This window comes from Amblyraja radiata, chromosome 4 (genome assembly GCF_010909765.2).
Source record: "Amblyraja radiata isolate CabotCenter1 chromosome 4, sAmbRad1.1.pri, whole genome shotgun sequence".
NCBI classification, from domain to species: domain Eukaryota; kingdom Metazoa; phylum Chordata; class Chondrichthyes; order Rajiformes; family Rajidae; genus Amblyraja; species Amblyraja radiata.
In genome coordinates this window covers 107,400,356-107,416,206 of record NC_045959.1, presented here as the reverse complement: position 1 = coordinate 107,416,206, position 15,851 = coordinate 107,400,356, and positions in this window count along the sequence as shown.

Below are 15,851 nucleotides of genomic sequence, written 5' to 3'. Positions count from 1 at the left end.
GATGCCGTGGGGTGCTGCCGCTTGGGTATCGGAGGTCTTGGTTTGCTCGTCCCGGGGCCTGCCCTCATTAGGCCGAAGGTTTTTGATGCTTCCTCCATCTCCTTCAGTTTTTTATTGAGATCTTTCCCAAATAGCAGCACGTCCGTCTCCGCAGCTGGGGCTTTACACAAGCCAGCAAATTTGGGATTGAGGGCAGGTCTTATGTTTCCCTCCGGAGATTGTTGATCTCAAATTGTATGGTACACATTAATGCCAGCACATCCTGCTGGCAGGTATCCATCTCCGTGGTCTCCACGGAACGAGCAAAGGCTGTGATGGCCGACGTCAGGAGCCTTAGGATCCGCTGTAGCTTGAGTTGTTGGGTCCAGATGTGTGACCCCACATGCCCCCAGATTAGGCTGTTGACACTTTTTACTTTGAGGGCCTCACAGTTTTCTGGTGCTGTGTGTTGTTTCAGCACCTCAGCAAGCACCTTTTCCAGTAATGGTTTATTGGATAGATGGTTGATGCTGGCCGCCATTCTTGGTTCCAGCGGTGCTCCAGCCCGTGGGGTTGCTACAAGCGGTCCATCACACCCAACAGCTCTTCCTGTTCCTGCACCCCTGGCATACTCCCGAATTCGTCCGCCTGCCCCTGTTCCAGACCAGCCCAGCCCTGGTCACCAATGCTAGCCTCCAGTAATGAGGGAGCAGAGGGCAGTGCATGAAACACTGTGGAGGGGGTGCCTGACCTCCCTCCGCGAGAGCGCTCTTTCTGTGCATCTCGCTGGAGCTGCTCCAATAGCTGTTGGATGCAGCTCAGGCGGCTGTCTCTCCTCCATTTAGGTGGAGACATGTCCCCGTCCGACGAATCGGACGCCACCGGCCGGATGCCTGTTCGGATGGCTAGATATCCAGCCCGCAGTTCAGGCACTAGCGGGACTGGGCTCGGCGCGGTGATGGGGATAGCGGAGCGCCCGGTAATTGTACCTACCGCCTTCTTCTGGAGCTTTTGTGCCTTGTAGTAGCGAGAGCGCCCCTCAAGCAGCGCGTCTCGCAGGCACCTGCTCCGTGAGCTGCTCCAGCGGCTCAGGCGGCTCTCTCTCCCCCCGTGCGGGTGGAGAGACGTCCCGTCCAAAATCGGGAACACCTGCCGGATGCCTCTTCGGGTGGCTATGCATCCAGCCCGCTGCTCAGGTGCTAGCGGGCTGGGCTCGGCACGGTGTCGAGGAATAGAGGAACACCGGTTAACGCTCCTACCGCCTGTTGCTGCCCCCTCCCCGACGGGAAAACGTTCCTCCTTGAACGGGGGACAGTTTTGTTCCAGAGCCTTTTTCTCTGCCTGTAAAAAACACAAGCAGAAAAAGGCTCACCTGTAAAAGAAAACCCGACCTCAGGGTACTCACCTGACGGTCCGTTTCATTCTGTAGCGGGAGAACATAAATCCCGTTGCAGCCGCTGTTGCACTGCTGGCGTAATGCCGCGCCTGCGCACTGAGCGGGTTCTTCACGTAGTCACTCACGTGACTCCGAAGTAAAATCTGCCTTGTGATTCTCTATAACACCAGAAGCGATAGCATTTGCAAACATGTATCAAAGCCATTAGGACAGAGATATTTGTGATAGCAGAGGCACCATTGCAAATGCTCTCGTGCTGCTAACAGCAATGATGTAGTGTGTACATCAGTGTGTATGGAGGAACAGCAGATGCTGGTTTGTACTGAAGAGAGATACAAAGTGATGGAGTAACTCAGCGGAGGTACACACAATTGCTGGGGAAACTCAGCGGGTGCAGCAGCATCTATGGAGCGAAGGAAATAGGCGACGTTTCGGGCCGAAACCCTTCTTCAGACTGATGGGGGGTGGGGAAAGAAAGAAGGAAAAGGGGAGGAGGAGGAGGAGCCTGAGGGCGGGCGGATGGGAGGGTGGGAGGAGACAGCTAGAGGGTTAAGGAAGGGGAGGAGACAGCAAGGGCTAGCCAAATTGGGAGAATTCAATGTTAATGCCATAAGGACGCAAGGACCCCAGACGGAATATGAGGTGCTGTTCCTCCAATTTCCGCTGTTGCTCACTCTGGCAATGGAGGAGACCCAGGACAGAGAGGTCGGATTGGGAATGGGAGGGGGAGTTGAAGTGCTGAGCCACCGGGAGGTCAGGTAGGTTATTGCGGACTGAGCGGAGGTGTTCGGCGAAACGATCGCCCAACCTACGCTTGGTCTCACCGATGTAAATGAGCTGACATCTAGAGCAGCGGATGCAGTAGATGAGGTTGGAGGAGATACAGGAGTAACTCAGCGGGTCAGGCAGCCTCTCTGGAAAGAAGAAACACATGATGTTTCAGATCAAAACCCTTCTTTCAGTTTGTTTAAGGGTTCCGACCCGAAAATTCACCTATTTAAGTTCTCCAATGATGCTGCCTGACCCGTTGAGTTCCCCCAATATCGTGCGTCTATCAGCAGTGATGTGGAGCAGTGTTACAAAACTGCACAGGAAAGCCATGACAAATATGCAATGTGCTATTTTAAGCCACCCAAAGAGCAGGGCATGGTTCCATTTCTTTTGCAGAGCAGTTGCCATACGAAGGTGCAATGTATCTGGATTGGATGCTTCCCATGGTATTTGTAGAAATTAGCAGGCATCATTGTAAATGTGCCTAATGTCCTAATGCCCCTGTCCCATGGTTCCCGGAGGTTTTTGTCAGTCTCCCTAATGGTCGAAAGTAGTTTCCGCTTCTTCTATGTTCCGGCGATTATTTCAAAAAATTCAAAACCGGCCGCGACTAAAAATAGGTTGCCATTTTAAAAATCGGTAATTTTTTAGTCGAAGCCGGTTGCGATGCTAGTTAAAGGTGGTTGCCGGAGGTTGCAGGTAGTAGAAGGTCTTACCTTCCACTACCTGCAACCTCTGACAACCACCAGCAACCTCCGGCAACCACCTTCAACTAGCATCGTAACCGGCTTCGACTAAAAAATTACCGATTTTTAAAACGGCAACCTATTTTTAGTCGCGGCCGGTTTTGAATTTTTTGAAATAATCGCCGGAACATAGAAGAAGCGGAAACCACTTTCGACCATTAGGGAGTCTGACAAAAACCTCCGGGAACCGCACAGAAACCTTGGGTGGGGCGCAAAGTCTCCAGAGGTTTCCGTTCAGGTTTCCTAAGTGGGACAGGGGCATTAATCTTCTGAGGAAGTAAAGGCTTGGGTGTGCTTTCTTGACCATAGTGTCAAGTGGTTGGTCCAGAACAAATTCTCAAAGATATTTACACCTAACAAGCTTGTGTAGGAAGGAACTGCAGATGCTGAAGTTAGATACAAAGATAGACAGCGGGACATGCAGAATTTCTGGAGAGAAGGAATGGGTGATGTTTCGGGTCAAGGCCTTCTTCTCCTAAGAACTTGTTGGGTTTGATGCAACTTTTTCCCTGTGGTTAAAAACGGTTGGTTTGTGATGTTACTACCTATCTCAGCATTCAACCTATTATTTTGGGGGTGGGAGATCGCAACCTTCACGTGGTCCGCCCTGCTTTGACGAATGCAATCAACCCGGCGTGCACAATCAAATAAGATCAAATAGAACAAGTTGTCCTACAACTTTAGTCTGTGCACGCCATATGCAAGAAGAAGAAGAACCTATTGTTTTGAGCTGTCTTATCGCTTGGATACTGAAAAATAAGAAGCAACTGATGCTGAATGAAGCTTGGTAATAATGATAGGCTAACAGAGCCCAAAATAGTTGCTAATGACCCAGGAATGCAAGTCAGCTTTGGTACTGAACTCGGTATAAATTTGAGCAATAGAATAATTCTAGCTGAAAGCTAGAGCAAACATCATCCTGTGCATTGGTGTTTTGAGTGAAAATTTATACCACCTGGAGAGACTGCCACTGAGAAATTATTGGAAAATGGCAATTATATATGGCATGGTTTTCGTGAAAGTGATGAATTTTCTTCTTGTATACTTTCCAAGTGTGGAAAAATAAAGTGGGGTTTGGACATGATTGATGAAGAACACCTCTTGGACAGCTTTCCTTGTGCAGCCCCCTGACTATTCGAAAGGTTCAAGGCTATTTTCCTCCATATATGAACACGGACGTGGAAGGAATTCTGTCTGAGGAGTTTTCAACATTTTCCAAGCACTCACGTTATAATCAATTATTTACAGTGGGCTGGGGAGAAGCAATTCAGGTGGATGCCAGTTATGCATTGAGCCAGTGTTGCTTTGACTCACACCCCATTAGAAAACCCCATATTGTGAAGCTTTCATAGATACATAGATACATAGAAAATAGGCCATTCGGCCCTTCGAGCCTGCACCGCCATTCAATATGATCATGGCTGATCATCCAACTCAGTATCCCGTACCTGCCTTCTCTCCATACCCCCTGATCCCTTTAGCCACAAGGGCCCCATCTAACTCCCTCTTAAATATAGCCAATGAACTGGCCTCAACTACCTTCTGTGGCAGAGAGTTCCAGAGATTCACCACTCTCTGTGTGAAAAATGTTTTTCTCATCTCGGTCTTAAAAGATTTCCCCCTTATCCTTCAGCTGTGACCCCTTGTCCTGGACTTCCCCAACATCGGGAACAATCTTCCTGCATCTAGCCTGTCCAACCCCTTAAGAATTTTGTAAGTTTCTACAAGATCCCCCCTCAATCTCCTAAATTCTAGCGAGTACAAGCCGAGTCTATCCAGTCTTTCTTCATATGAAAGTCCTGACATCCCAGGAATCAGTCTGGTGAACCTTCTCTGCACTCCCTCTATGGCAATAATGTCCTTCATCAGATTTGGAGACCAAAACTGTACGCAATACTCCAGGTGTTGTCTCACCAAGAACCTGCAGAACTGCAGTAGAACCTCCCTGCTCCTATACTCAAATCCTTTTGCTATGGATGCTAACATACCATTCGCTTTCTTCACTGCCTGCTGCACCTGCATGCCTACTTTCAATGACTGATGTACCATGACACCCAGGTCTCGCTGCATCTCCCAACGTAATGAGTGGGAATGAAAAGTATATTTCAAAGAATCCTATCAACCTCATTCGTACACAGAACATTTTTTGTAGTTTGAACTCCTGTTGTGTGCTGCATGCAGTCCATCACAATTTCAGCATGACTTGGACGGAAGAGAAAAACATTTTTAAAAAAATTGTATTTCTGCCAGCGTCAGAGTTCCATTGAGAAATGGAATGGGAAGTAAGAAATATGTACAGATTCACGTCAAGTTCAGTACAAGTTAGTGGTGCAGTATAGTTGCTGCCTTACAGCGCTTACCGCGCCAGAGACCCGGGTTCAATCCCGACTATAGGCGCTGTATGTACGGAGTTTGTAAGTTCTCCCAGTGACTGCATGAGTTTTCTCCAAGATCTTCGGTTTCTTCCCACAATCCAAAGACGTACAGGTTTGTAGGTCTTGGCCTAAAAATGTAAATTGTCTCTTGTATGTGTAGGATAGTGTTAATGTGCGGGGATCACTGGTCGATGCGGACTCGGTCAGGCGAAGGGCCCGTTTCTACGCTGTATCTCTAAAACTAACCCTAAACTGGTTACCAGGTTCTCAATGGAACTGCGGGAAAGATGGGAATCGAGAGCTAGTATTAAAGTTTGGAATTGAGTAGGGGGTAAGAAAGTGACATTTTTGGAGCTTCAATGGACATGGACTGGGAAAACGTGAGTAGGGAGGTGATGGGAAATGTGAAATCATTGTTATGTGGAGGAAGTAGCTGCAGACGCTGGTTTAGTTCAGTTCACGTTAGTTTATTGCCACGTGTACCAAGGTACAGTGAAAAGCTTTTTGTTGAGTGTTAACTGGTCAGCAGAAACACACTGCATGATTACAATCGAGCCATTTACAGTGTATAGATACACGATAAGGGAATAACGTTTATGCAAGGCAAAGCCAACAAAGTTCGATCAAGGGTATTCCGAGGGTCACCAAAGAGGTAGATAGTAGTTCAGCACTGCTCTCTGGTTGTGGTAGGGTGGTTCAGTTTGGTTTACACCGAAGATAGACACAAAATGCTGGAGTAACTCAGCGGGACAGGCAGCATCTCCGAAGAGAAGGGATGGGTGATGTTTCGGGTCGAGACCCTTCTTCAGACTGAGAGTCAGCGGAAGGGGAGACTAGAGATATTGTAGGGTTAGGTGTGAAAATGACAGATCAAAGCAGACGATAATCAAGAAAATGTAGAATATGTGATGCATTGTTAGGGGAAAGTGCCAATGAGGCAGCGAGTGAATTATCAGTGAAATTAATCAGGAGGCCAGTGTCGGAGAACTAGGGTGGGGAGGGACGAAGAGAGAGGGGAAGGGAATGTAGGGGAGAGAGAAGGGGAGAGATGGTGATGTGAAAGGACAACTTAATGTCAAAGGGCTGTTTCCCTGGAGAGAGTCGGTGGGGCGCTGCAAGCCGGCAGCCCTGTCAGCAGCGTGTCCGGTTTTTTCTACTTTTTTTGTTTTTTTAGTATGTTTTAATGTATGTTTTTAATGTTTCTTTTTGTGACTTGTGTGGGAGGTGGTGTGGGGGGGGGGGGGGGGTAAGGGGGAAACCGCTTTGGTCACCTCCTCCACGAAGAGGCGACTTTTTCCATGTCGCCTCCCCCGTGGCCTAACATCGAGGATCGGTGCGGCCTTTCCCGGAGATGCGCCTGGGGCTTCAGCTGCGGGCGCAACGCGGACTCTTGGCGTGGAGCGGGCGAGCTCTCGCCGGGGCTCGCCGGAGGGGAACGCATCGTTTTGCTGGCCCGCGGCAGCCTGAAGCCGTGGTCTGCAGAGCTGCGGCGTCCACAGCCTGGGATCCCTTGTTGGGGACCCGGGAGAAGAAGAAGCTACTACCGCCGGCCCGCGACCTACTTCTACCGCGGGCGCGGTGGCGACTTACCATCAGGAGTGGGGTCCCTCACTGGGGACCCCTGGAGGGGAGCTCGACCGCCGGCCCTGCGGTCTGCGGTGCTTCCGGCTGTGGCGCGGCGGGTACTTTAAATCTTCAGCCGCCGGCCTGCGGCCTACACCAGCCTGAAGCCGCGATCTCCGGTGGGGAGGCACCGTTTCAGGACTTACCTTGACTTTTACTCATCTGGACACCCGCAGCGGCGGCTGCGGAGGATTGAGGTCCCGACCACAGGGGAAAATGGAGGAGGACTGGCCAAATTTTGTGCCTTCCGCCACAGTGATGAATGCTGTGGTGGATGTTTGTGTTAAATTTTTATTGTGTTTCTGTGTGTTCTTTTTCATTGTACCGCTGCTGGTAAATTCATTTAACTTGCACTTTACGTGCAATGTGACGAATAAAACTGATTGATTGGATTGGAGAGAGAGGGAGATGGGAAAGTTCAACTCATTGTAGAGAGAACTCTGCAGGAAGTAGGGAAGGGAGAATCAGTGGTGCTGGTTTGTCTCTGAAAGGACCTGGGTTGCCATGGTAATGCCTAATACCTCCTCCTAATAGTTTTTAGTGAGTCCTGTTTTTTGTTTGTAGGGGATATGGTCTTTTTAATGTGGGGGGTAGGTGTAAACTTCATTTCTAGGTCCCTACCTGGTCGGTGTGGCAGCCTTTTCTCCTGGGCTGCCCGTCGACCCGTCCTCGTGGCCTACCAGCGGGCTTGGAGCGTCGTTTCCTGGCGGGGACAGCCCAGCACCTCGGCCTCAGCGGCGGCACAGCATTGGAGGGCTGGAGCGGAGCGGAGTGGAGCGGGCGATGCCTTGCCTGGGTCGCCGCGCTGGAGCGACGCGTTGGAGCTCTGGCGAGCTGGACCGCCGAGAGCAACATCTCCGGGCTGCGGGTCTGCAGAGCGGAGAGGCGGCGTGCAGAGAGGCGGCGGTGCGGAGAGGCGGCGCCGACTTTTTCATCGGGAGCCTGGGAGCTCCAAACCGGCGAGGCCTTGTCGGCTTCGGCAGCCGCGGGCTCCAACCAGGAAGCGGCAGTTCCAGGTGGCCCATCCGCCGAAAGGACTCTCCTGACGTCGGGGCAAGACCATCCGGTGAGAACGGCCAGGGACATCGGGCCTCCGTAGAGGCAATTGCGGTGGCCTCAATAGGCCTGACTTTGGGGTGAACATGGGGTGGGGACTGGACATTGTGCCTTCCTCCACAGTGCTACCCACTGTGGGGGGATGATTTTTTTGTCTAATTGTAGTCCTGTAGGTCTGTGTCCAAGATGGCTGCCGTGAAGAGAGAGTGGACGCTGGCGCGCTTTGGCTGCCGCTGCTCTCTCTTCACACTGTGTTTTTGATTTTCTGTTTTTGGATTGTATTCTGTTTTTAATTTGTGTCTCTGTGATGTCTTTATTACTTGTTATATTCCGATTATATGTTTTTATTCCGATTACTATGTAAGGTGTCCTTGAGATGTCTGAAAGGCGCCCATTAAATAAAATGTATTATTATTATTATTATAATGTGGAGCTTCCTCCAAGAAAAGGTAATCCAAGTCCCATTATTGCGGTCCAATGCAGGTCTTCAACAGATTGGCATCATAATGCAGACTTCATGAAAGGAATAGATCGTGTGGATGTCTCGTGACATAGAGTCACAGTGTAGGTGAATTGAGGACCAGAGGACATAGGTTTAAGGTGAAAGGGAAAATATTAAATAGGAATCTAAGGGGTAACTTTTTCATACAAAGGGTGTATGGAACAAGCTGCCAGAGGAGGTGATTGAGGCAGGGACTATCCCAACATTTAAGAAACAGTTAGACAGGTACATGGATAGGATAGGTTTGGAGGGATATGGACCAAATGCAGGCAGATGGGACTAGTGTACATGTTGGCCGGTTTGGACAAGTTGGGCCGAAGGGCCTGTTTCCACACTGTATCACTCTATGACTCTATGACGTCTGCTGACAGGTTGACTCATACTCAAAATCTTTCAAGTGTCCTGAAATGACCTAGAATGGTCATTATTGTGTTACTTTCAGGAAAAATAATGGTTTTCAATCTCACATTGCTGAAAAAGAAATGTTACGCAATTGAATTTGTAGGCAATGATAGATTCAATAAATGGAACAAACTGTTCCTGTAATCTGGAGGTGTGCGTTTTCACACTTCTACCCGCAAAAACATATAGAAGTGTGAAAACGCACACCTACAGATTCAGGGACAGTTTCTTCCCAGCTCTTATTAGGCAACTGAACCATCCTACCACAACTAGAGAGTAGTGCTAAACGACTATCTACCTTATTGGAGACCCTCGGATTATCTTTGATCAACTTTACTGGCTTTATCGTGCACTAAACGCTATTCACGTTATTCTCTTTATGATGTACCTGTGAGTGGCTCGATTGGAATCATGTATTGTCTTTCTGCTGACTGGTTATCATGCAACAAAAGCTTTTCACTATACACATGACAATAAACTAAACTAAACTAAATGTTTAAGAAAGAACTGCAGATGCGGGAAAATTCGAAGGCAGACAAAAATGCTGGAGAAACTCAGAGGGTGAGGCAGCATCTATGGAGCGAAGGAATAGGTGACGTTTCTTCAGACCCTTCTTCAGACTGATGTAAATGTAGATGGGTTGATGACTACGTATGATAATAGTTGTCAATTTTACATTCCTGTGAAAGAAGCATTAATAATAATAATAATGGATGGGATTTATATAGCGCCTTTCTAATACTCAAGGCGCTTTACATCGCATTATTCATTCACTCCTCAGTCACACTCGGTGGTGGCAAGCTACTTCTGTAGCCACAGCTGCCCTGGGGCAGACTGACGGAAGCGTGGCTGCCAATCTGCGCCTACGGCCCCTCCGACCACCACCAATCACTCACACACATTCACACACAGGCAAAGGTGGGTGAAGTGTCTTGCCCAAGGACACAACGACAGTATGCACTCCAAGCGGGATTCGAACCGGCTACCTTCCGGTTGCCAGCCGAACACTTAGCCCATTGTGCCATCTGTCGTCATTAGGCAATTGAATTTGTAGGCAATGATAGATTCAATAAATATATCGAAGGTACATGCGGTGAAATAATGCGTTCGGGTGTGTTTGGCCTAGAAATAGTTGTAACTGAACCAAAATCCATCAACACAATTACAACCAAATTACCACAAATCTCTCATCGCACAACAATTTAAAGTTTCCTTTCAAAGTTGGCGTTAGCTCACTGTGGTTCAACTATTTTAAATGTGCCTCACTTTTTGGATGAAAGTACATTGTGCAATATATTGGGGTAATTGCCCAGAAAGATTAGCACTTCACAGATTGTGTTTACCGGTCGGGAAGATTTATAAGAATGGTGCTTAACTTGTCCTGTTCACACATTAGCAGGCATAGTCATGAGGCGAAGAATTTAAAAACATATTTTTGCTCATTTACAGTACCTTCAAAGTGTAGGCAGCTCTATGTTAATCATGGCAGCATTTGATGTATTAAAGTGTATAGGTGTGTTCAGACGGATTGCATCCCAAAATCTCATTTAGCTTGCCTCAGTAAATATTATATGCTTTATATGAGACTATTCATTATCATAATTTGAGGTCGGTAAAATATTTTTTCTTGGCGAATGGTATTTTCATGGTAGATGCCAGTGAAGTATCTTTTCATTCTTTATAACTGGGAATCATTTAGCTTGAAGCTGCAAGGTAAATGGTGTTTTTTTAATGTCTACCATTGAACAGATGTCTGACCTAAGAAGTGTATGTTTAGACACAAAACGCTGGAGTAACTCAGCAGGTCAGTCAGCATCTCGGGCGAAAAGGAATATGTGACGTTTCGTGTCAAGAGCCTTCTTCAGACGTGGGTTTTTTTCCTGTCATTACTCCTTTTCTCATTCTGTCACTTTTTCCTTTCCTCCAGAGATGTTGCCTGACCCACTGAGACTCCAGCATGTTGTTGCTTTCTTGGGTGTAAAGCAGCATCTGCGGTTCCTGCCTACACAAGAGTAAGTTCAGATCTGCTTGTGGGAGATCCTACGGTAAGTCTGCATTTGATCTCTCTGGACTCTTATTTTCCATGGGCGACACAATGTCACTGCTGCCTCACAGTGCCAGAGACCTGGGTCAGATCCTGACCACGGGTGCTGTCCATGTGGAGTTTGCAAGTTCTCCCTGTGACTGCCTGGGCTTCCTCTGGCTGCTCCGGTTCCCCCCCCCCCCCATCCCAAAGGCTTGTCCGCAATAACCTACCTGACCTCCCGGTGGCTCAGCACTTCAACTCCCCCTCCCATTCCCAATCCGACCTCTCTGTCCTGGGTCTCCTCCATTGCCAGAGTGAGCAACAGCGGAAATTGGAGGAACAGCACCTCATATTCCGTCTGGGGTCCTTGCGTCCTTATGGCATTAACATTGAATTCTCCCAATTTGGCTAGCCCGTGCTGTCTCCTCCCCTTCCTTAACCCTCTAGCTGTCTCCTCCCACCCTCCCATCCGCCCGCCCTCGGGCTCCTCCTCCTCCTCCCCTTTTCCTTCTTTCTTTCCCCACCCCACATCAGTCTGAAGAAGGGTTTCGGCCCGAAACGTCGCCTATTTCCTTCGCTCCATAGATGCTGCTGCACCCGCTGAGTTTCCCCAGCAATTTTGTGTACCTTCGATATTCCAGCATCTGCAGTTCCCTTTTGAACACCAAAGGCTTGTAAATTGGCCACTAGTGTGTAGGGGGTGGATGAGATAGTGGGATAACGTAGAACTAGTGTGAATGGGTGATTGATGGTCGGTGCGGACTTGGTGGGCTGAAGGGCCTGTTTCCATGCTGTGCCTCTAAACTGAACTAAGCACACTCAGGATCCCCCCCAGAAATACCCTTTAAAATGGTGATCCATTCAAAATTGAGATGCATCATTCATGATGGGCAACGCTGGGATTGCCTGGATTAAATTTAATTTTGTGGCCCCTATTTTGATATGGGAACACCTCCTTTTGATATATAATCAATAAATCAATAAATTGATAAACTGGTCAGGGGTTATGTGGGAAAAGGCAAGAGGATGGGATTAGTAGGGAAAGATCGATCAGCCATGATTAAATGGTGGAGTTGACTTGATGGGCCGAATGGCCTAATTCTTCTCCTATCATATGATCTTATGATCTTATCTCTATGATCTCTCTCTCAAGAAAGAGTTAGGAAAAGCTCTTTGGCCTAACGATATGAAGGGATATGGTGAAAAAGCAGGAACGGGGTACTGATTCTGTATGATCAGCCATGATCATATTGAATGGTGGTGCTGGCTCGAAGGGCCGAATGGCCTACTCCTGCACCCACGTTCTATGTATCTATGTTTATGAAGCAGTTTATCATTTAAATAAAAAGGAAAATCTGCAGATGCTGGAAATCTGAAACAAAAGCTGTAAATACTGGAGATACTGAATAGGTCAGGCAGCGGCCATGGAGTGAGAAACAAAATTAATGTTTCAAATTAAATGAAAGATAGATACACAAAGGAACTGGTTCTATACCTATATCCCTCTCTCTGGCTTTGGTTGACATTTCATTCCACCTCTCTTTACCCAACATTCTTTTGACTCATTTTAATCTCTAATCTTTGTCCCTTACTCCATCCATGTGCCGATCAACCCTCCACTCCCCACCCCCCCCCCCCCCCACCCACCCTCACCTGCATTCACCTATCACTTGCAAGGATTTGTCTCACTCCCACTTCTTTTTCCAATTTTCTCTCCCCTACTACAATCAGCCTGAAGAAGGAAACTGACCCAAAACATCACCTATCTATTTTCTACACAGATGCTGGCTGGCCCGCTGAATTACTCCAGCACTGAGTGACTGAAAGATCATGGATGATGACCATTTAAGGTGGCACGGTGATGCAACAGTCAAATTGCTGCCTTAAGGGCCTGTCCCACGAGCATGCGACTCCATGCGGCAAGCGCGACCTAAAGGGCCGGTCCCACCAGCATGCGCCTGCATGAGGCAAGCGCGACCTAACGTGGTCGCTTGAGCCCACTTCGATCGCCGGAGCCGTATGCAGTTGTGCGGAGCTGGTCCCGACATCGCGCGGGGCTCCGAAAAACTGACCGTGTTCAAAAATTCTGCGCGGCAATGGCCTGCCGCCTCAATGCCGTACGTCACGCGCGAACTTCCCGCGGACTTCGCTCGAACTTCATGTCACTCACTCAACCTCCACGTGGCCCCCGCTTCTGGTTTGGTCGCGCTCGCCGCATGCAGGCGCTTGCTGGTGGGACCGGCCCTTTAGGTCGCGCTTGCCGCATGGAGTCGCATGCTCGTGGGACAAGCCCTTTATAGTCCAGAGACCATGGTTTGATCCTGATTACGGGTGCTGTCTGTACAGAGTTTGTATATTCTCCCTGTCGGTATAGGTTTTCTCAGGGTGCTCCGGTTTCCTCCCACGCTCCCAAAGAAGGGCGGTTTTGTAGGGTCATTGGCTTCGGTGAAATTGTAAATTTTCCCTCGTGTGTAAGATAGTGCTAGTGTGCAGGGATCGCTGGTCGGCGCAGACTAGGTGAGCCGAAGGGACTTTTTCTAGAGTCCACAGTCAAAACTTGAAACTCTTTTCTTCTCTTCAAATAATCTATCAGACCGTCTGAGAGATTTATATTTCGGGCACGGTAGCGCAGAAGTAGAGTTGCTGCCTTACAGCGCTTGCAACACCGGACACTCGAGTTCGATTCCAACTATGGGTGCTGTCTGTACAGAGTTTGTATGTTCTCCCCGTGACCGCATGGGTTTTCTCCGAGATCTTCGGTTTCCTCCCACACTCCAAAGATGTACAGGTTTCTAGATTAATTGGCTTGTGTTTGTATACTTGGTATGTGTCAATAGTCCTTAATGTGTGTAGGCTTGTGTTAATGTGTGGGGATCGCTGGTCAGCGCAGACTCGATGGGCCTCAGGGCCTGTTTATGTGCTATATCTCTAAACTAAACTAAAATAAACCAAACTAAACTAAAATGATCACTCATTTAGTCCTACAAAAGATATTAAAAAGATGAAATCCAATTGAAAATACAGAGGTGAAATGATAGCAGGGTACAAAGATGAAGGAATTAAAGAAAATCATTTTGAAATATAGAAACAATAGGTAATGCAATTTTTTTACTAACACTTGAATCCATTTGTCATTTGGTTCTAACAAGTAATTGTAAATAATTTAAAAATGTATTGCAAGCATTTGAATATGATCAGACATAGTAATTACAAGCAACAGGCCACATCTGGGTGTGGGACATGAATGAATGAATGAATGAATGAATGAATGAATGAATGAATGAATGAATGAATGAATGAATGAATAGGTTTAATGACCATGTATGTACACATACCAGGAATTTGCCTTGGTGCTCCGCTCGCAAGTAACAACATATCATTAAGAATAAAACATGTGAATGAAATAAAATATCAGAAGAAAAGGAGGCTACAGATGTTTGGTTATTGAGTAGAACTACTGCTTGTGGAAAAAGCGGTTTTTATGCCTGACTGTGGCGGCGTTGATGGTCCGCAGTTGCCTTCCAGAGGGAAGTGATTCAAAGAGTTTGTGTCCAGGGTGGGAGGGGTCACAGATGATCTTACCCGCTCACTTCCTGGCCCTTGTAGTGTACAGTTTGTCAATGGGGGGGAGATTGCAGCCAACAACCTTCTCAGCAGATCGAACGATTCGCTGCAGCCTCTGGATGTTGGGCTTGGTGGCTGAGCCAAACCAGACCTGAGGACAGACTCTACAATGGCCGTATAGAATTGGACCATCATTGCCTGTGGCAGATTGTGTTTCCTCAGCTGCCGCAGGAAGTACATCCTCTGTTGTGCCTTTTTGACTGTGGAGTCGATGGTGGCCCCCCATTTAAGGTCCTTTGAGATGATGGCTCCCAGGAACTTAAAGGACTCCATAGATGTGACTGTGGTGTTGTTGATGGTGAGTGGGGGGAGGGGAGGGGGGACTCTCCTAAAGTCTATTATCAATTCCACCGTCTTAAGCGCATTGAGCTCCAGGTTGTTGGAATGGCACCAGGACGCCAGCTGTGTCACTTCCTGTCTGTAGGCAGATTCCTCCACATCCTGGAGCAGTGCAATTAGGGTTATGTCATCCGCTAACTTGAGAAGCTTGACAGAGGAGTCAGTGGAGGTGCTGTTGTTGGTGTAGAGGGCGTAGAGGAGAGGAGAGAGTACGCAGCAATGTGGTGCTCCTATGCTGAGGGTTTGCGGGCCCGAGATGTGGTTTCCCAACCTCACATGCTGCTCCCTGTTTGTCAGGAAGTTGGTGATCCACTGACAGAGGGCGCCAGGGATTCAATACCACCCTTATCCCTACCTCCTCTTCCCACTACTTACAGGCAGCACGGTGGTGCCCCAGTAGAGTTGCTGCCTTACAGCGCCAGAGACCCGAGTTCGATCCTGACTGCGGGTGCTGTCTGTACGGAGTTTGTACATTCTTAAGTACAAGTCAGGTTCAAGTTCGCATTTATTGTCACTTAACCAATTCAGGTACAGTGAAATTTGAGTTACCATACAGCCATACTGTTTTTATATCGTTCAAGGAATCTTACCTCCAGCCACTATGATTGAAGACAGGGGTTTAGGAGATTATCTAAACATATTCACGAGCTCTCCACGAGACATTCAATGCCGTCGAAAGATAAATCTTCAAAACACAGTCTCTTGATTAATAGTTTATTTGTTGCTGTAGTAAAAACAGTAAGATATTCATCCAAACTTCTTCTTGTTTAAGTACATTTTGATCTTACTTGTAGTCAAACACGTACATAGTCAAACTCAAGCATGGCAGAAAGCTGTGACCTCTCCCCCACGCTTCTTCAAACTAAACCAAAAACTACTAGGGTGTCTGCGCGAGAATCCCAGCCGCAAACACGCCTCCGACTACGTATAAATCCCAGCCACATAATTACAGGCAGATAACATTTAAAGGTAACTGGTTATAGTTATAACATACTGAGTTAAGCTAAATGGC